Raw genomic sequence first — 22,744 nt, 5'->3', positions numbered from 1 at the left:
CTTGCCAGTTAGCTCTCCTTATAATTACGGTGTACAATGACGCATGTTTTAAGAGTACAGACAAGCACAGAGCTAATATCATGTGAAGTGATCTGCTGAGTAACTGCATCAGCTCTCTCGAAGGCAGTCCATCTAGGGATGTACTCAGAAGTGCATGGCCAGGCTGGGTGTAGGTGAACAACCAGCAGAACTCCTAAAAGGTATTTGCAGCCTAATCCATGCAGCTTCCTTCCCGGTCACAGCTCCCCAGGAAGCAGATAAGGCCCTCTCTGAAGTGTGAGATGGGCAGTGCAGCACTTCCCCTTGGAGCACTGGCATAAAGTCAATGGATGCTTTTCCATGGAAATTAAGAAATTCAGATTTAACCACGTCCTGGGAAGTGTTCAGAATGAGCTTGCTCATCTGTCATCACGAGCTGATCCTCCTCTCTGGCTCATTTCACATCTCTGTCTTCATACTTGTGTGACTGAAATTGCTTCTGGCCCTGGCTGCAGGAGGAGGACAGTTTGGCTTTGAGTTCCTGATGCTCCATCCCCTGCTTTTAAGCCTACATGAAAAGAAAGAGCAGCACAGCCAAAAGTGATGTGCTGTTCTGTGAGCAGGGGGACCCTCTTACACTAGTGAGAACATGCCTAGGCACAATCTACCTGCTGGCAAGAAGCATCAGCTTAACAGTTTTTCCAAAGTCAAGAAAACAGGTACTCCTTACTGTCTGCATTGGCCTTCAGCTTCCCAAAATACTGTGCAAAAATATTAGCACTGATTTTTTAGATGTTGGAGAAAGGGGTTGGCTAGACAACATCTTGAACTCCTTTTCATTCCCCCTGTGCTAGGACTGCATGCCACAGAAAATGGCTCAAGCTTTCACCCTCACTGCCCTCTGATACTTTCTTCAGCCTCCAAACACAGACCTCCTTGCAACTTAAATTTACAGCTCCTTCTCCTATTCTTCTCCACTGATAACATTTTTGCCTTGCATACACAAGACTTCTGTGCATTTGAAGACTTATATCCCCTCTTGCTCTTTTCATCTCAAATGGAATGAGTTTAGTTGTTTGGGATTTCCACAGCAGCCACATATTCTCTTTGACCACCCTGCTGACTGCTAATCCAGCTTAACTAGGAAAATTGGAAAGAAAACTTTTCATAGCATTGCCGTGTTATTAAGGGCTTGTCTTTTAAGGGCAATGTATTTGTTGTCACTCAAGATGCTGCCAAGGGTCTCTGCAGAACAGTTTCTTTCTGACTGAACTTTTAAAAAAAAAATCTTCATTTTTCCCATTTGGTCACCTGATGATTAATGGCTATTTGTCTCCTTCTGTAAACACAATGAGCAAACATTCATGGGCAGTACTGCTTACTGGAACTACTTGATGTGCAGAAAACAAGAGATCACAGTATTGCTAGAGGATGTAGATACCATAATAAAGGCTGAGCCAAAATCTATTGAGTGCTGCAGGAACACAGGGAAAGGAAAGGTCCTTACTAAAAGATCCAACCGAGATACCTGAGTCAGAAAAGACAGGATATGTAAATATCACCATTATTGCCATTTTACAAGTGAAGAATGGAATATAGAAGTGTAACACTTAAAAGGCAAGCAGGGTATCAGGCAATTTCCTAAAAGGACCCCAGCCTCAATGAGTTGCTCCAGAGGTCTACAGAGTCTCAGATCAACACTTCAGCCATGCTCCTCACAACCGTTTACCACTCCAAGGGAAAATCTGTTTCATACTTCATGAAAAAGCCTCTATTTTCAAAGACCAAAGGGGCTGTGAAGGCCATAAAGTATATGAAGACTACAATGATGACAACATGCTTTTGAAGCAGTGAAAGGTATGAAGGCCATCTTGGGAAAGACCTGAGCTAGGATCATGCCCCTTGTGTCAAAGAAAACTCTCGGTTTACCTGCCAATTCTCATGTCCCCAGTTATTTGTATTTTCCAAAGCTCTGCAAAGCAACTCCAGAGTTTCATTATTTATTTATTTGGGATGCTGCGTGTCACAGTGACACATTGAGAAACTGGCATCTGCAATTTTCACATGTCAGAGTGACTGTAACTTGAACTGACAAAATAAATTGCAGTTCACACACTCCCACTGACTTTGTTATGTCCCTGAAGCCCTAGGCCTATTTTTTCAATTAAGATCCCCCCTTCTGCCATCCCCCCTCTTCCTACTGCAGAAGCACAATGAGCAGTGGGCAGGAGGGAACGTGACTTCCACAGCTGGCAGCAGTTGACTGGGAAAGGTAATGGCATTTCTGATACAGAGAGCAAGTAATTCTCCTTGGCTTTTTAGGAAAAGGGACACGTCCTTATTCAATCAACTACTGCCACCAAACCTTTCAGACTGCACCGTGTCCAGGTGTGCAAAGGATGACAGGCCTGTGTCGGCTTTGCTTTAGTATTTTGGCTCTCAACTTTGTGAAGGGAGTTGGGTACTTCTACCAGGATACATCAGTTCTCAATTAAAATCAATGGAAGATTTCTTAATAAGGAGATTTACTTGATCTCCTGGTCAAGGGAATGCCAGAGGTCTGGGCAAGTAAGAAACTATATTAATCTCCCTGAAGCTGAGATGAGCATGCCATACACTGGAAGGGTGGGCAATAAAATCTTACACATGGGAATATCTCGTCCACTGCATGGCCCAGCAAGGGAAAATACTTTTAAATAGCTGACAGCCCCCCTACGTTTGTGCTCTCCCAGCACTCCTTTGCCCCATTCCACGTCAGTAAGCCTGAGCCATCACCTCACTTCCGACTGCAACCTTCCTTCTTTCTTGTCCTGTCACCACGGGCATGGAAAACATTCCCTTCCCTTCTCTGCAGTGGCGCAAGCCAAATAAAGCAAGCAGCAACTATTTCAAGCAGCAGAACTAGTACGGCTCATGAGGCAATGCTGCCTGACTTTCTTAGTCCTCTGACAATTATACCTTGCCTGAGCCCCTGACTTGGATTCCACGTCGTCTTCATTTGGTAAAATGCATCACACACTCCTAGGTGCTACCGAAGGAAAACATATTTTGTTTAACAGTCCAGGTTGACCCAAGTTGTTCCTTCATTTTGTAATCCTTTCCATCTATTTGAGCTGTATTTGGAGCAACAAAACCACATGTGGCTTGCATGACATTTAATTGCAAGTACTTCACACACTTCTAAATTCCTTCCTTTCGTGTGCAGCACTACATATTTAGTCAAGGACGTGTTGGGGAAGGTCAGTAGGAGGGGAGAGAGGGAAGAGAAAACCATCTTCTAATGCATTGGCCATTCCAGAAAGAGCACTGCTCAACCACAAGAGCTAGTCATATGTATGAACAATTCTATATTCCTGCTGGCAGAGTTGCAGGGGTGAACTCAGTTATCTAACGACTGCACTTACCAGGCAGTCATCAGCTCGGGGACGTATCTGGGTGTCTCGTGGCCTAGGAAGTTATGAGAACACAACATAATTGGATTACAAATGGGGTTATTTGGAGGCTTCAAGGTTTGCGGGAGTGACTACCTCACCAAACATTCTCCTCCTGGGCTACGAGACTACAAAGAGCAACACGGTTCTGCCTGTCCCAGATGAGCTGTGAACAATACAGCAATGAAGGGAGTGAGGGAAGGAAAGAAGAAGGGAGCCCAAAGTCTCCGTAGAAAGGCACTCTAAAGCAGTGGAATATAAAGTACAAAACTAATTAGTGGTATTTAGCTAATGCAATTATTCAGTCAAGTATATGAGAATAGTTATTGTGTTTCCTAATTGAATGATATGGTCAAAAACACAGTAAAAAACAACAGTATCCATGTTCCTCCACAGCTGTGCCCACACCTCAGTACAGCTCAGTTTCTAGCTGAGGAGTACTTGCTTTTCATCTTCAGCTCAGCTATCACCCCAAGATTTCTGTGCTGTCCACTCCTGGTTAGCTTTTTAGGGGCTGGTCAGGAGCCTGCAAACTTGCTTCTATTTCACTCCTATATCCAAACGTTCTGGGCAGGGCAGAGGATGCCGAAGTAAAATGGGAATAATTACTTTCTATAGCAGATTTCAAACTTACACTTGGTCCAAAATATTCCACCCCCTCCCCCCGGCATTCCCCTAGAACATAAATATTAACCTCAGAGTAACTCATCTCCATACCCCTTAATCTCATGTTCCCAGAACCTGCTTCTACCCAAAGAGAGCTGCTTACAGGCTTCTCTAAATCCCACTCTTGGATGCTCTCAGAGCCAGATGTGTCCACACACATATGGATCTGCTCTGGTCTGATTCTGCCCTAATTTCCACAAGACAAAATGGGAATAAAGCCTTTTCAGTCAACTGAATCTCGCATAGAAAGGATAAGAGATGAGCATTAAGAATGATGTGTTCTGCTCTCCAAAGGCATTAAGCACGAACGCTCTAACAGCAGATAAATTGGGTGTTTAACAGGGAGAAGAGTGCATGAGCAGAGAAAACTCTGAAGTGTCAACGGGAGCTCAGCACCCCTCGGGCATAGATGCCCATATCTCTTGGCATCATTTCAAGTCATGTCAAGTCTTTCTTCTTAAGAGGGCATCAGCAGGGCCTTTGAGACTTTTGGCTTCATGCTAAGGAAATCAAGGGTAGCAGTTGCTCTGCCTTTAACCTTGAAGTCAATCTACTGAAAGCAGAAATTAGTAGCTTGACAGCTGATGAGAGTGCATTCCTCTACATTTACACAGCAGGTAGAACAAAAATAGCAATAGTATAAACTTCTTCCCATTGAGTCACTGCTCCTCAGCACCCTCCTGCCAAACACCTGTGGGCTCTCCCTGTGATGAGCAAGACTTTTCTAAGCTTTCATACACCCCCTGGCAGGGATGGTGGATCTGTTGGGGGTCTGCAAAGGAGAACCAGAGGAACAAAAAAAGCCCAGGGTGAATGCACACAAACCTCCATATGGGCAGCTCAAGGCTCTAGAAAATTTCCTGAGAGCTTTTGGGGTCAGTGTACCACTGTTTACTTACCCACTACTCCCTGAAGCACACAAAAAAACAACCTCTCTTTCCTCTAAAGCCCTTGCTCCTGTAAGACAGTGTGAACTGCAAACACACAATATAGAGAAACCTAAACAAATCTCCTCTTCAGGACTTTCCAAGAAAGAGTGGTCCAATTCACGCAACTTCACTATTACTACAGCCACTGTGTTTCGAAAATGTGCTTAGGTGTTGGCAGCCATCTCAGCTCTTTGTAGTTTGTCAGCAGGTTAAAGATTTGAAGACCAAGTGGAAACTTTTGAAGTCGATGACATTCCAGATGAAGGCCTTTGCATCTGAACTCAGCAACATACCCTAGAAACGTTTCAAGGAAAACACTGATTTGTCAAAAACAAACATTTTTCAGAGGTATATGTGTATCAGCAAAGGCACAGAGTTTCCTCCTGCCCTCTAATTCAAACTAAGCAGCAGTAGCTGAGTGATTACAATACTCAGGTTTGTTCAGGTTGAAGACCTGTCTTGCTTTAAAGAAAGCACACAAATTTAAGTACTTGCCATGGGATGTGAATGCCCTGACAACCAGCATTCACAGTTTATTGGGCTGGGGAGCCCAGGGAAATAGCAAAATCCCTTCCAGTGAATAGAAGAAGTAAGGGAAAAAAAAAAAAAAAGAGAGAAATCTAGTTTGCAATTTCATTCTGTAGCCAGCTACATGTTTGAACCTCTGTGCCACCAGGCTAGACCTTGTGCTGTTCAGCAGGAGGACAGTGCTCCCATTAATAGAGGGTTCAGTAAGAACTCAACAGGGCTGAGATGGCCCCAAGGAGCTGATCAGTAAGCAGCGACATGCACAAGAGAGATCTGGTCTTTACTAAACTATATCTACCAAACAGCCTCACGTATATTTTTCCAAGATGAAGGAATTCTTGTTTTTCCACCCTCATACAGTCCCGATTTTTTGTCCATCTCCTCTGGAATATTAACGACAGCCATCACTACAATACAGGTCTCTATTCTGGAGAGCTGGGCTTGTGTCCACTGGTCTCCAGAGATCCTGTTAGAGCATATTATTCCTTCCCCCACTTTTCTTCTGGAGCAGAACTGATTGAAGAGTGAAAGAGAATTTCAAGGTGAATAAAAACCCTGTGTTAAGCATGAGGTTATACACAAGGGTTGTGGTATCACAGCAGCCTTGGAAATGCCCACGAATCCCCAAAGCTTTGATTTCAGCATTAAGTAATGCTGGCCTGAACATTCATCCGGAAATGTGCACTGCACAGAATTTTTTATGTCTAACTTTTCTTTTTCAAAAGGTTCGCTTCTCCCTTCAGGTTGTGAGACTAAAAAAAATGCCAAGAACATCGGATTCACTATTCGGGTCAGTCCAGTAATACATCTCTTCTGGCACCCTGCTGACAGATGAGTCGAGCCAGCACCAGCTGCTCCCGCGGTAAATACGAAACTCTGCAGTAGGCAGTTATGAAATAACCTTGGTAAGAGGAAGTTTCTTCCTAGCCTTATCCTAACCCCTATTATTTAGTAGTTGGCTTACACCCAGCAGCACATAGCACCCAGGCGGATGCATATACCCCTTTCTAAATTATCCTAACATAATTAGATGTTCTCATTAGCCTTACATACTTCTGCCGTGGTCAGTCATCCCATAAATCAAAATGCCAGCTGTTTATTTACATGTCAGGGGCAGAATATTCACAATATTTAACAAATACTTGATGTTTATACTCCATCAGGCCTCCCAGTCCAAGTCTGACCATGTTTTGCACACAGCAAGAAGCAGTTTCTGCTACAGCAGGAAAACAAACTGGCCACTCTGAATTCCAGAGCAGCATCGCCCCTGCTGAGAAAGGAGGCAGGTGAATATTTTGGGCAAGGTTAGCTGCAAAGACAAGCAACTGGAGCAGGATCAGTGTTTCCCACGCTTCCCGGACTGACAACATTTCTGCACACCTCCGTGGCCACCTCACCATGGTCTTGTGGATCATGCAGGAAATGGGTTTCACAGCCTGGGGACGGCTGAGCTATGGGAGAGCCTCTACTCACCGCAGTAACCTCAAGGCAGATCTCATGGAAAACGAAGATAAGTTTATGGACAATTGGTCAAGCAAACATGGCTGAAGACACTAGAATATTTTTAAGAAATGTTTCTGAAAAAAAGATGGTCACAAAAGGAGTCAGACATCCAAAATATTAAGAACTCCTATGCATACGTGTGTGTTTCTGTATGTATGTATGTGCCCTGGCTTTCTCATCCAGGTGAAAATAGTCCAAGCAAAACCTCAGGATGTTTTTCTCCACTGTCACGTACATGTTAATGCTGATGAAAACTTCTCGCTGCTTTCCTCCTCCTCAGAAAAGAGTTAGGACAAGGGTATTTCTCTTGCCTGGGGAAATACACTGTGATTAATCTTCCATTTATCTGCAAAACTCATAACAAACACTTTTAGCAGCTTTTGAGCAAAAGCTGGCCTTTTCTATGTAATCTGTCTTTCATTCCTGCTCCAAAGCAAAGGCAAAAATAAAACTATTTTCACTTTCTTCCCCCAAAAAGATAAGATTTTCCTTTGCTGGCCTGGTGCTCCCCCACTCCATGTAGCACTTGTTTCCACTGCTGGGGAGATATGTCTTTCAGCAGAGCTACTTTTCCTGGTTTACATGGAAAATATATACAAAGGCAATGAGCACTGATAAGAACGGTTAGGACTAGAAAGGATTCACTCAGATCTCCCAAATGCCTTCTTATTTCATCTGGACTCAACAGAGAAGCAAACACCTTTGAAAGCCCTGCTCCATGTCTTCCCACCCCTAACATAAAAGACAGAACTCTGAATCACAGTAAAATCTGGAAAGTCCAGGGAAAATCCAGATACAGCACAGTCGATTCACCTTCCTCATTATAAGCAAACAAATAACATGTAAGGCTTTGTTTAGCTTCCAGTCTTTGCTTGAGGGTTTAGCTTCATTTCCTACTGCCTACCATCCCTTCAGAGTGCCCAAAGTTTATCCAAATTTGAATCTGCTCAGAAATCAAGGGAAATGTGACTGGGGGAGGGCAGAAAAGGAGAAGAAAGAAACAAGCTTTCTTCAGGATCCAAACATGTAAGCTGAAACAAAAGAGCCTGTGAGCTGACACCATCACCCTTCTCACAGCTCTAAGAACTACCTCACATCCCAAAGGCAGGAGGGGAGCAAAGTGGCAGCTCTGAACAGCTCAAACGTATTTGCAGATGCTGAATCAGTTGAAAATCTTCATATATATTATGATCATAATATAGCAAAGACCATGCTCGCTTCCTCAAAATTGGAGGCCTGTGAGTTGAAAGAAAAAGCCTCCTTGCATCTCCAGGACCTCCAAACAATTTCAGGGTGGCAGTACAGTTTTATTTTCCAGGTCTCCCACCTTCCTCAGTTCACTGAACAACAAGAGATGTTTTCCCTTTAATCTGCAATGCCACCTTGTGGCTATAAACAATGAGAACATTTAAAAGACATCAACATTTAAAACAAAATTCTAGGTCACTTTGACCAGGGATGAAAACACCACATTTGGAAGAGAAACACCTCCTGCAGGAGGACAAAGGTCATCTGTAAAAGCCTCCGTTTTCTTGAAGCTAGTGTCTGATCTGCGTGGGCTTCTGTTGTCCAAATTCGTAGTGTCATAAGGACAAATAATTCATTGCATAGGTCCATTAGGTCCAGTGGCAGCTAATTTCATTGCCTCCTGTCCCTATGTGATGCCAGAAGGCTGGTGGACAGACTGTCTTCCTGGGAGAAGGATACAGCTTTCTCCAGATCCCTTCCTTCTTATTTCCTGTGAACCTCTCACATCAGATGTCCAGCGCAGGAGCAGCAGCTGAAGCCCACACCCAGGCTGTAAGCTAAGGCACAGCGCTCCCAGCCCAGCGCACTGACATCTTCTGCAAGTATCCAGAGATGGCCTGAACACCTTCAGTACGTGCTGATACCTTCCAACTCGCACGCTCATCACTTCTAACAGCGGGGCTCCCCCCCACCGACAGAGGATATCCCACCTGCAAAAGCAGCAGTCACAGCCACAGCTTTCAGCTGCAGGCTACAAAAAGCCTCAAACTCCTCTCCTCACAGCCCTCCTAGATGCAGGCTGTGCCCACAGCCCAGGTGGGCTCTGGCTTCCTCTATTACCTTTGAGACAGGCTGAGGGACACCCATTTTTGTAGGGACGTGTGCCTTCCTAAATAGCTCCTTCAATCCAAGAGGGAAATGTCCACAATCTTTACCTTCCTGTATTACGCTGAGGTCCCTCTGGACTGGAAGACCTGGCTAAATTCAAGTCGGTCACTGTTAACCTGATGCAGGTCTCAGTATCTAAAAGCCTAGCACAATCAGCAGATTTTGGCTGAAGACCTCAAAAACTTGAAATAATTTAGCACGTCTCAAAGTCCCCCTTTGAGCAGACGAGTATTCTTCCCATCTCACAGCTGGCAGGCCAAGGCACACAAATACTAAACCCTTCTGGGTAGGGAGTAGCTGCCCTGCTATGCACAAAAATTATTGTATTTTTAAGCTTTAAAATACGATTCTCTCAGGCAAATTAGGAGCAGCTGTCCCTCCCTGGGACAAGTTGGCTTCTCACAAATATTTGGCATTTATCATGCTCTTGTCCTTTGGCCACTGGGCTTGGTTTGCAATTAGGCCTGATTCTAAGACTGAAAAACCAGGCGTTTGCTTTGGGTTGCTGGGACAGGAGGGGTAGTGCGCATGGAGGTGTTTGCAGAAGGCAGATGGAGTGGCTCCCACCTCGATTTCACCCCAGATCCCAGTCCAGCGGTGGTTTCACTGCTTATTCCTGGCATCCTGTGGAAGGATGCCTCAGGGCAGAAGCCAGTACAGACCACGTATACACACACACACCCCTCACCCAGCGAGGGCCTTCCTTCACCTGCTCGCAGCAAGGCACACGTGAATCACCTGCAGAGGGGTTCCCTTCTCCTCAGGAGGCATTCTGCAAGTTAACCTGTGAGACTGAGCATGAAGAAATCTCTCATCTTTTGCTAGCAATTCCATAAAGCCAACAGAAGACAAGATAGCACTGAATATTGGCCGAGATTTATCCCACCGTACCTCATGCACTTACAGAAGCCTTTAAGTAGGAAGTTAAGTAGGAAGTCCAGGAGGTAAAGCCTAGGGTAAGCCTTGTAGATCCCAACTCCAATCAATAAAGAGAAAATAGCCCTCCTGAAAGTAATTAAGATCTTAGATGGGCTAAGACAATGTTTCCATAACTTACATATGATGTCACTGAGATGCTGCCGAAGACCTAACTGTAGTCTCGATGCATAAATCTGCTGCTGCTTCTGCATCCACAGGACCCATTGTCAAGTTGCACAAAGAAATTAGATAGCTTTGATGAGATCTTGGCATGTTATTCTCATACTCATTATCTCATAGGTGTTTAAGAGAGGTTGTTAGATTACTTGTTCATATACTTTTCCAGAAATTGATGTTAAGTTGGTGGATCTCTAGCTGCGCAACTCTTCCTTTTTCTTTGTTTCGGAGTATTCACTGGGCTAGCCTTTTCCCCAGGCTTCTGAGTCTCTCCTTTGCAAGTTAACCCCACTTGCAGCACTGAAATATCTTGTTTTTTAAGTGTTCTAAAATTAAATTAATAATTCCAACCTATTTGAAAATGCCTAAATTGTCCAAGTTGGCCCTAGCCCATTTTCACAGATCTAGGTTGGGACCTTACTGCTTTATAGCTATTCCTAATTACAGAAATCATGTAATTAGCATTGAACTTCATATGAAGAAGAGACATTAAACAATTATCTTCAGTGCTGATATATGTTGGTAGCTTTCTTTCCCCACTGTATAGCAGAACAGCCGCTTGTAACAGCGATACACAATGATATCTAGTTTCTGCCAATGGCTCTTAAATTATCTCTTTATTTAGTTCTTTGGCCTTTCTGATTTTGTCTGTGCTCCCACTACACTTGTGTTCTCATTCTTGGGAGCCTGACCTAGTTTCCTTTTTGCATGTTTCTTTCTTGCATTTGAGGTCGATGATGAACTCATGATTAAAACAATTTAGTCTCCTACTACACTTTCTGAATGGGATAGCTTGAACATGTGGCCTTACGACTCCCTACAGTCTGACAGCTTTTCCCTTTGTCCAGTCTCTCAGGTGATCTTTTCTCCCAATTCCTAGAGTCTATTCAAGTTAGCTTGCATTCCTGAAAGTTTTTTTTTTTATTTTATTTTGTGCTGTGATTTTTCACTGATTAAAATTACTCACTTTTCCTTTAAACCCTATGTAAAGGGCACATAATCTATCAATAAACATTTTATCAGGACTTTATTTACATTTACATATAATATGTGCTTAATAAAAAGCAGCAAGTAGAAGAAAAACACTGGCTGTTCATCAACAATAAGAACAGATTCTATGGACGCCCAAGTACTTCAGTTTACCAATATATTATACTGTACAAACACAGTATTTGCCAAATCCATTAGTTAGTCGGTATGAATTGAACAAATAGCTTCAAGTTGACAACGTGTAGTGTTTGGGCTAGAGGAGATGTCTACCCAGAAAAGTAATCAGTTATGCATCTAACTCAGGCAGTGCAATTTTGAACACTGGTGTTCGAAGCAAACTGTGCAAGCACAGAGGGGGAAAAAATCTAAGTAATTGATCTAATTAATCAATTTACCAATGCTGGTTTTGCTGAGCATCTTAACTGGAGGTGCGGTGAATTTTAACGATGCATGTAGTGCACATTTGTTCACCTTCAGGATACAATGAAAACATAGATCCCCATCCACAGCAGTGAAAAAAGCCAGGAACATAAATAAATGATTCTGTACCACGTTCTCACGTTGTGAATTGAAACTAAAGCATGGCCTTTCGCAAACTATTCAGTGTCAATTAAAAACTGAAACACAAGGATCCACGTTACTGGTCTTGCTTAAGTGCTTATTACCTTGTCACCCTGCTATAAAGCAAATAATCTCATGAGCTGTAACGTATTCAGTAATCACACACGCTACCTGGAACTTGCCATAATTCTGTAAAGAAAAAAAAAAAAAGAAAGAAAAAATAAAAGAAAACCAAAGCTGGGTGAATTCTAGCAAACAAGGCAGGGATTAGGGAGGTCGTGGTCTCAACACGGCCCTCTCTGCCCCCTCAGTTTTCCTCCCCACTGGTCTCCCAGGCATTCACCCCTCCTGATGCTGAAGCATTTGCCTTTCCAAGAAAGGAACACTTCATCTCTTCAGGAATTAATAATCAGCAAGATGCTGATTTTAGATATTTCTCATTTACTGTGATTTTAAGGCTAACTCCCGGGTTGAGTTCCCAGTTTTCTGAGACCCTGAATTAAAAGCCAGCGAACAACCCGTTCTTCCTCTACTGGTCTCCTGGTCTCCCCTCCTACCCTTCTGACTTAACAAGTGGGCTGATTGCCACAACCTAACTTCACAAACAAAAATATCACTTCCACATGGTATTTTCATGTTTTCCCTGCTTTCCAACAGAACGCCCTCACACCTTATTCCTGGTTTCCCTCACCTCTGGTCATATTGCCCTTGCTCCTCTTTTTCCTTAGGGCCAGGGGCAGCCAGTTATCACCCCCAGGTTTGGTGGAGCCCCAGACAAGGATCCAGCTTCACAATTTAGGTAGCCTTTGTCACCACCAAACTGGAAGATTTCCCATCTTCCTACAATGCACTTCAACGGCTTAATAGTTCAGGTGGAAAATATCACAGAAGCAGGAAGAGCAACTGCTTTTTCTCACTTATTCTGTGATTAAGTGTGGGTGCCAAATCCTGGACAAATAAACGAGGTCTTTGCATAAAGAAAAATGGAGGGCCACTCAGCTTGGCTGAAATACAGATGTTGTCAATGGAACATCGAAAAAGTTCATCTGAGGATAATATACAAAAGTCTGTGCACTTCACAGTCACTGAACGTCCTTTAGCCTCCCCAAAGAGGTCAAGATGAGATCGACAAATGAATGCCATTCCAGCAAATGAGTGTGTATTTTTTCCCGTGTTCTGTTGTTGTTGGGTTTTTATTTTTCTAAAAAAATGAAAAAAAAAAAAAGGTTTGTATCAAGCTAGTAAACTCTCTCATGCTTAGTACTGCTATGCCCCTATTCATGCAAAGCTTGATTGGGCTCAGCCTCCCAGAGACACCTGAAGGGGATGCTGAGATAAGACTGCTTTGCCATCCCCCTGCCTCCCTTACAGTGAAATACAGAGGAAAACGAAGCATTAATTTTGAAACCTTCAGGAGAATGAAGCAGAATAGATTCACTTGTCAGTAATGTCCGTACTGATTAATATAAATGCATGTGGTAGCTGATATCGCAGAGCGCTATGTGGATTTATTTACATAATTATTTGAGAACTCACCCTCCTCCTTGACTTTGATGCTCGGTACATATTTATTTACACAACACTGCACTGCCAAACAAGCCAAATGCTTTCCAGAAAGACATCAGAAGAATTACAATTGTTTGAACAGTGGTTATTTCAGGATGATAAAAAACAAACTCGACTCAAATCCATTTAGCAACTGAAGCGCTTTCCCCAGATCACAAACAAGGCTGCTGCTGTCCTTGCGTGGTCACTGACCTTGAGTGGCTCTGCAGTCACCGACACCGCTCGGAAAGAGCTGTCAAAGGTAGAGCTCAGGAGGAAGACGGCCGTGGTGCTGGCAGCGACGTGGGAGGGGGCTACAGACAAACCCTGACTCCAGCAGGGGTTACGGATGTGCAGGAAAGGATGAAAGATGTTGCCTCATATTACAGAGGATAAAGAGATGAGATAAAGAGATGAAGGCTGCCTGGCTCACCTGAGCATATCCTTACCACAGCCGACTCGCAGATGTTCAAGACCCAGCCAGGTGCACCCAGACCCTGATTTCCATCAGTGCTCAGGGAGCTGCGAGTCACCACTGGGCTCCTGCTACCCCAACAGCTGTCACTGCAACGTTTTGGGGCTCAGCACCTTTAGTGAGTCAGCCCACGAGCATCCCTACCAATGAGGGGTCGCAGCACGCTCCATGCACCCCAACATCCCTTACCAATGAGGGGTCACAGCACAACCCGTGCACGCCAACATCCCCTACCAATGAGGGGACACAGCACACTCTGTACATCCTCCAGCACAACTCGGTGCCCTCGCTGTGCATGCAGCACACACCCCAACGGGTGACGATGCCACTTGAGCACCACATCAAGCCTGGGCCCCTCTTTGCCAACAAAAATGGGATGGGTGCAGCTCATGGGGCTTCTCTCTGGACATTGTGACCACCACCCTATCGTGTCTCTGTCGTGAGGCAGTGAGAGTGGCAGCTAGCCTGGTGGTCACCTGATATGTCACTATTTTTATAACTTTTCTCATTAGTTTGCTAAAAAAATTAAAAACTACTCTCAGATGTTGAATCAAGTAGAGGAAAACAAATGTTAGCTAAACTTTCCAGAGCTTCGAAAGGTATCAGTTGGAGTTTTTGGCAGGAGAGGCTCTGGTTTTACATTCATCTGGACACAACATGTTTTTTTTCCAGATCCTAATTGATCACTAGAGTTACTCAGCACACAAACAATGCCTGTTGTTTTGGAGCTGATTTCTCAACCTATTATGTGTATTCCTGTTTACAAACAGTGGCTGCAGCATGCAGAAAATCTGCAGGGGACTTGACTGCACCCACTTAACTCTTATGCCTGCCTACATGCAGGCAACCCTGAAGAAATTTTCCATGTCCACACTGAGCGTCTGCAGCAGAAGCAAGAAACCAAACTCCAAATGCCCCAATTGCTGTTCCCCAAATGGCATCGGGTTTCTGTGGGGGGTAAGTGGAGGTAGGAGCTAAGGCGAGGAGGGGAGGTAACACTGCAGTGCTTTCAGTAATCATAACTTCATTGTCATAACAACAGGAGATAGCAACATGTGTTTTAAACATGTTCCTCAGTTTACATTCTGGAGCATACGTGACTCCCCGCATGCTCCTCTGGGGACAAGACAACCAAGCAGGAGACATCAACATAACCTGGAGCTAGAGAGAAGTTAAGCAGCAGGGAACAGAGTGGTACCTACTTGTGAGAGCGTGAGGTTTTGGCTAACACAGAATCACGTGCCCACGGTTTTATCTTCAGTTCGGATTAGAACAGAAGTGCTCGAAAGTCGAGTGTGAAAAATCAGCCAGAATCATGAAGTTTTGCCTGGCTCAGGAGAGGGATCAGATTCATGTAAAATTATAGTTCAAATTGGTTTCCACCCAAGATCATAAATCCACCTAGGTTTGCCAATAGGATTGTGACTGTCAGCAAATCCTTTCTTTTGGCAATGCTGGACAATTTCAAAAGCTTCAGAGTAAAACTCTGAGGGTTTGCCTGAACCATTGGTCTTTGTGTGAAGAGAAGGGGTAAAGGCCAAGGAGACCCCTCAGAACTCCGTGCAGCCCCATAACACGCCCGCGCTGCCATTACCGTGGCCGGGAGGTGGTCTCTGGGGCACTTCTTCCTTCTCATGGCTGTAAGCTGTGAGCACATTCTGCTGCAAGACGCGACTCAGTTTGGGGATGTCTGACATTTGCACTAGAGCTTCATCCATCTCTGCTTCGCCACTGGCGTCTCACCTGAGACAGCTATACAGGTACATCAGCACCTGACTCCAGGCTGGAATAGAAAGGCACATTTTTTAACCTCTCTGAGGTCCCATGGATGTAAATAGCATCCTCTAAGCCCTGGCTAGAGAATTCCACCTACGTTAGAAAAAAGCATCTTCCCCCACCATGCCAACCCAGGCCTTAAGAATTTAGCTGGTGGCAGAAGCTGGTCCCTCAGCAAGGGAAACACAGACTGGGTCAGCGGGGAACAGGGTGTTTGGAAGTGAAGGGACGATGAAAAAAATCACTTCTAAGAGCTGCAGGAACTTGTTATTTTGCATGCACCATACGGTGGCCCAGGGAAGCAGCGTTCACAGTAGTGTTCTTCCTGATAAGTGGAAAGGGCCCCTCGTATTTCCACTTCTTTCTGCAGTTTAGTACATGGGGGCTGAGGCTGTGACCATGACCTCAGCTGTCTTACAATGTTCCCCTCATGGGGTAGCCCCACGCTTATCATTTAAGCGAGCATTAAGTCTGCACGCAGCTCTGTGCGTTGAGAAAAATCCCAGCACACATTTCTCCTCTTCCACCCAATGCAAAACGGGGATTGATTTTGCTCCAAGCAAGGAGGAACACTTGGAATATAATGAAGTTGGAAAGGGTGGAGTGGGAGTACAAAGAGATGAGTCCAAGCTCAGCATGACAAATGGTATACAGGATCACTTGGTTTTATTATACACTATCAAATATCTGTAACTTAAACAGCAGAGCTAATAAGCATGCCAATGTATATATTTACATTGCCTGAAATGTGCACAACCCTGTACAAAAATTAAGAGAGCAACTGTTATGATCGAGCCATTAGAGAAAACAAAATCAATCCAAAGCATAGACCAGCTCTGCTAACAAGCTCTCTGCTTTGCTGGCTCCCCTCTCCTTACTAGAAACTTTTCAGCAGAGCAAAGCTTTTCTGATCTCAGAATGAAGGAACTTCCTCAGGAAGCCTTAAGAACTAATTGTAATGGAACTTCATCTAGCTAAAATGCAAATAAAATAGCAGTCGTGAGAAATACAGACCGCAAACCAGCATCTGGGGTATGAAGGAAGTTAATTCCATTCGTATTGATGTAAGGGCGATGAGACTTTGTGGAGCGCTTTCGGCAGTGGGCACGCTGTAGCTACCTCCTCTCGGTCACCTGGAGCGATTTCTCGCTCTTGCTGTTAGATCTGGGCAGAAAAGGTTTTCAGGATTTTGAAGATTCTCCCTCTCCTCCCACCCCCATCCTGAATCAGACAAAAAAAGCTGGAATTGCAGAAAGTTTGTATGAGTCAAAGAGCTAATGAGGAAATGGAGAAAAAAATGGTTTGGGTAAAGTGAATTGCTCTCCTTTTAAACTTTAGAAATATCCTGTTTTGCTTTAGATCACTTTTACTTGCTATTTCTTTGTCTAAAATTAGCTTAATTTCAAGCTATTATATAATTTAGAATTCGTTGTTGTTGGATAAAAGAATATCTATAAAAAAACAAAGCCTTTCTCATGAGATGCTTGTAATGACCCAGACTATTCCTGTCCATGAAGATATTAATATTTTTACTGAATATTTTCCAAAAAAATAGTTCTGCCCATTTCTTTGGAGAGCTCTTCACGAGCTTCAGATGCTCAGTCGTGCAGCCTACGTGACCTTTCAGTTCTTGCAGATTTCTATCTGCATTAAGTTATTCCTACAATGTGAACCAGTAGCCTACCCACTTGTGAAAAGGATTTTAGGGGACTGCATGTTTGGAGGCTGACCTGTTGGAGATCTGCCCTAGCCAGGGAAGTTCAGGGCAGCCAGCACCTTCCCTCAGCAACGCTGCTCTCTCCTACTTCGGCCCCATGAGGATGACCACAGCCCTGCTGTAGGATGCTGCCAGGCTGCCTGACGCTGCAGGAGCACCGGGGATAGCAATGACGCCTAATACCAACATGCAACTGCAAATTCAAATCCGTGGGGAAGAACAAGCTACTCTAAAGGTGACCGTCTCTTAGGCCAGCCAAGAAAAACTCTTCCAGGCTCAGAAGATGGTTTAAATGAAGCACCAAGCGCTTGACAAAGAGACCTTGGAAGACTGAGACATGCCCCTGTCTGACTGCAGTTTGAGCAGTACGACTGAAGACATCCTGGACAGGTTCTTGGCAGACAGAAACACGCATCCAATAATTTACATCTCCTGAGGATCCACTTCTCCTCTACTGTCATGTCAGCTGGGGTAGAAATAAATCTAATGTAAAGAATAAATTTGCATGGTATTTTTATCCAGAAAGACCCCAGCAGAACTTGTTTAGCACTCTGCCATCAAAATGTAGTCACTTCAAAGGTCAAATACAACAGCTCCTCACGTACAGCGACAGGAGATGAAGTTTATCATGTCCACTGGAAATTGCGTGGAAGAGTCATGGTAGGAAGAAAGTTTATGCCTTCTGGAACTTAACCAGTTTGGGACTAAATCTTCACCCTTTGAAAAAAACTTTTTGCAACCCAGAGGAATAATTTTGTTGATATAGTTTTCCAAGATAATTCCAACCACCCAATCTGTCCTAATCAATACTATAACATGCTCTTGATACAAGATGAAACCATGAAGACCGTCTTGCTGCTCGGTAACTCCTGCTCCTATCATCGGGTCCACAGTTCATTCTACAAACATCTTCCATCCAAGTTCTCCACCGATCATGTTTCAGGTTCAACTGCAAGGCAGGCAAAACTCCACACACTTCCCCTGGCTATATATATATGCCAGCAGGTGCTGGAGCTGAGATTTTCAAGATGCATAAGAAGGTCTTTTGGGTAATGTAAAGCCTCACGTGAAAATCTCCAGCTTCACCAGCAAGCTTTAGAGCCCTCAAATCACATTGTCCAAAAAGAGGCATCCAGTGCATTTTAAGGACAAGGTGTTTTCACCTGAAACACTGAGTGATCTTTCCACAGCAGTGAATCATTAAAAGCTTATTGAGCAGTTCCTGAGATGAAACAGATGACTGACCTCTCCAGCATCTCCATCTAACGTGAATTCAGACCAATGAGGTCAACTAAAAATCGCTCACGCCCTTCACATTCTCACAGCTCATTAGGAAATGCTACTGAAAGAACCCCACAATGCGTCAATGAATGGTAAAGGAATTCACACACAAAAAAAGAATATTAGGTAATTTCATCTGACCATTATCCTCGAGAAGTGCAATTACTAGGAAAGGGCATTTGCTGGCTGCCTGCTGACATGTACTGTTCCTTCCCGCTTAGCATTAACATATCCATTGCTTTTATTAGGCAAATAACCAGAGATGCAATTCAAACGTGGAACTCCATTTTGTTAGATATTACACATACGGATATCTGGGTATCTGTAATAGTCCAGTGATTCAGAGACACATTGAGAAGCGCTGCAGGGCTGCCAGCCCCCATAGCAGTAGTGCCTACTAGTCACTTAAAACACAGCTTTGTTTCCACAGATTCATTTTCTTCAACTTCATGGGTCATATCCACCTATTCCTCTATTATTTAACTAGCCATTGTATCTTTGATACAACAACATTAAACTCTACAAAGAATTTTGCTTGATCTTGATGTTTAATGACAATGAGTAGGAGAAAAAGAAAATGAAGATCTGTAGAAAGGTCAATTTGCCAAGTAAAGAAGAACTTAGGTTTATATTTTTGCAGAGAAAAATGTTCAGTGTCTGCAAAAACAGTTAAAATTGTATTTTCAGCAGATTCATAAATGTAAACACTTGACATGTTTGACTCTCATTTTTTGGCATTTCCCTTGGATTTTTCACAGATTTAGAGTCAAGAACCAAATTAGTCACTAAGCCATCCATTCTGAGCAGCTGCCATGTAGATCTTGCGCATGAAGAATTTCTTGAGAGCTGGATTAGGTCAAAATGAAAATGTCCTGATATAACCTTAGTGTAGACATCATTTAAATAGCTGTTGTACTAGTTTGAAAGTTTAACTTTCTCACAAGTATCTGAGAGTCTGATACACCAAAGCCCTTACTGTAAGATATATAGCTCTTTGAAATATTGCAAATATGGTTTCCTAAAACCTGTTTTCACAGCAGTCTGAGTCCCCCGGTGATACATCTAACAAAAGAATAAGCACTAATAGCCCATACTTCCACCCAGCCTAGCCATTATTATAGCTTTTTAGCTATAAAGTACTTATGGAGTTAAAGTTTAATAAATGTTTATTAATGTTTAAAATTAAGCTAAAATGTCTATTCAACAGCTATCAGCTGCTACTGATACCAATTCCGGAGCTTTGTGATTAATGCATACAGGGTTTTTATGACCTTTAATTCAGATTCTGAATCGCTGTTTGATTTGGCCATTGTTAACATGCATTTTTGTTGGCTACTCACAGATCATTTTACAGTTTTGAAAGCATTTGAGAAACACCAGTTCTCTATGCAGAACAACTCTACTTAATTTTCATATTAACCCTCTTTTAAGAATCTAGTCTACTTAAATTTTGAAGTGCCTGAAAGGCAACAAGGGACAATGATTGTTATTACATAACGTTTCTTTTGCCCAAGTGCTAGAAATCAATCAGATCAGGATTTCCACGATGCTAAGTGCTGTATAAATACATAATAAATGAAAGTCCGCATCACAAAGAACACATCTTCTGAAAAGACGACACATACATAATGTCTGCTGAGGCAGCTCTGCCTTGGGCTAGTCTGGCAGAGGTGAAGGACCAGAAATACATTTAGCTCAAACCAGAAATTGTCCGTGAGAACACATGCTGGTTTATAAATATGCTAATACATTAAATTGTTTCACTATCACACCAGCAACTGGAGAACCTATTGAGAACAAATGAAAAACTGCCTTTCTTCAAGAAAGAATAACCTAGCAATCATATTCTGCACTCTTATCACATTACTTAGGACTGATTTTACAAATGTCATGAAGGAATACATTGGGATAGTCTGGAATTGCATGATCAATATCTTGAGTGCTATGTATTTGGTATGCAAACGTGCATTTAACTATACACTTGTGCAGCAGTCATAGTTCCTTATAGATGCCTAAGCCCCTTTGGCCACAGGTCTGTACTTCTTCAGAGATCAGCCACGTAATGACCTTTGTTCAAGCTTTGTGCTTGTCTCACTGCTGGTAATGACACCGTGGCCCCATCCCACCAGACACAAACTCTGTCCTCCTGGTCAGGACCTGTCCGAGCTGGCTTCCGAAAACATCTGAAAGGATCTGCCCAGGACAGCTGCACAGGTGAGGGCGATCCCCAGCCAGGCCAGAGGGATGCTGCCATGCCAGCACCGCGGTGATCTGCAGGCGCCCAACAGCTTCCTTCCGGCTCGCTCATGCACATGTGCAGGGCAAGGTCAAGAGAAGAGAAGCTCGTGGTGGCCCCAGAAGAGGCAGAAGCAACAGACGTGATGTGGAGCCTGAGGCCACCCAAACGCTGTGTGAGGGCACAGAGCATTTGCCACTGCTGAGAACCAGGCACCAGAGCTGCCAACACCTGGAAGCACACACTAAACACGTTTGAATGAAAAAAGGGGATTTTTTTTGGTATTACGGACACTAACCATGAGATAACTCACCAAAGGCTGTACTGGATTCTCCGCTTTACCAACTCCTAAATCCAGACAGGACTCCCGCTACCCCTCACCTCTCCCCAGGATTTGTCCCTGACCACAGAGTTTCACCTTGCGGAGCTACTGCAGCACGTGCTAGAGATCGGAACCAACTTCACTGTGATGCTTTTGGCTTTTTGAGCCTTAACTTGTTTATACCACAATACAACATGCAAGTTATCCAGGGAAATATGTAAATAATCCTCCCCAAATAGTATTTTTGTAAGAGGGAACATAAGATGCCAGGATCTCTATGAAAAATAAGTTACTGAAACACTAAGCAGTGCACTTGTTGTAGGAGCAGCGTAGGAGAAACTCTGAGAAACTATGTCACCCCATTGCTCTTTGGTTTTGGGCAGGTCCAAGTTCCCCTCCCAGTTCTTGTTTCACTTCTAAGCATTTTAAGACTCTCTTGCACTAGATGGAAACAATAGTCAACATACCGAAGTCCAGATTCCCAACTGGGACTTAATGATATTGTAGTAATCATCTTAATACTAAGCGATGTTATAACACAGAAATTCAGCACCATGGCTCTTTCCCCATCCCTCGAGGTACCCAGGCTTACAGATAGGAGGAATGTGGGAATTCAGCTCTTCAAACGTCATGTGTCTCATTAAAGTAATAATTTATAGTCTCTCATTAGAGAAAGTGATTTTGTTTTAAATTGTTGTGCACAAGAAAAAGCCAACTACGACCAAGGGAATTACCAAAGGTTACGTTCGCTCCTTTATGCACCAACTCCAAGCGGGATTAAATTGCCTTGATACAGATTCAAATTTAATTTCAGAACAATGCATCATATTTCTCTGTGCAATATCAATCTGAAGAAAATAAATTACAATAAGCAAAAAGGATATAAAAATATGGTATCAGATATGACTTGTCTCCACTTCAGCTGAATGACTTTATTGTTAGTCAAAGAAGCAGTGAGTCATTTCTTTCTCTCTCCCCTGAACTTCTGACTCTGACACATTTCAGTCGCTGATGCAAGCGGATGGAGCTCTGGGTGAGTCCATCTGCCTCTCCTGGACAACCTGGGGGCTTTGATCAGGATTACAATGACGGCAAGCTTGCTGGTGCTATTTATTTAGTCATCAAGTCAAGTACTCTCACTGTAGCCATAAATCTGACCAGAGTCACTCTGTGAAGAGTTGACTTGACTAGTTCAGCATACAATTGATACTTTTCCCCTGCTAAAAAAATATATACTGCCAAAGTATACCATCTGTTTACTACTGCTGGAGAGAATAATAATTTGAAAACGTGAAGAAGTACTTTATTCTTTCCTAACATTTCTTCAGGCTCAGACTTTATTCCCGACGCAGTTCAGCATCCTCTAAGAACTACGCCTGATCACCCTACACGTGCAGTGACCTGCTTGCAGTACCCACAGTGTGACCCTCGTGTCCTCGAGCTAAGAACACCACCAAGGCTGGTTTCGTTTCGGACGGTACTGTTTAGTTCACCTGAGGACAGGAGTGATTCCTGTGCAGCCACCTACCAGAAGCCACCTTTGCTCTATAAGCTACCCGAATGAAACTCGTCTG

At 43.5% G+C, this 22,744-nt stretch overlaps 1 protein-coding gene across 15 annotated transcripts in view; it reads right to left on the bottom strand.

Moving 5' to 3' along the window:
- PAPPA (pappalysin 1) overlaps positions 1–22,744 on the bottom strand; it is a 361,421-nt gene that overhangs the window by 265,737 nt on the left and 72,940 nt on the right. For 8 of the 15 annotated variants that reach the window (XM_083807365.1, XM_083807366.1, XM_083807377.1 and 5 more), the window contains one exon: positions 15,433–15,621. The exons of 5 other annotated variants lie outside the window; for them this stretch is intronic. The gene's annotated coding sequence lies outside the window, so the exon portion shown is untranslated. Of the gene's footprint in view, positions 1–15,432; positions 15,622–16,628; positions 16,779–22,744 lie in introns of all 15 variants that reach the window. 2 more of the 15 variants (XM_083807374.1, XM_083807371.1) reach the window with 1 other exon arrangement.

Source organism: Anser anser (assembly GCF_964211835.1).
Source record: "Anser anser genome assembly, chromosome: 21".
In the NCBI taxonomy this organism is placed as follows: Eukaryota; Metazoa; Chordata; class Aves; order Anseriformes; family Anatidae; genus Anser; species Anser anser.
Note: the sequence above shows the minus strand (reverse complement) of the source record. Positions and strands in the feature narration are given on the sequence as shown.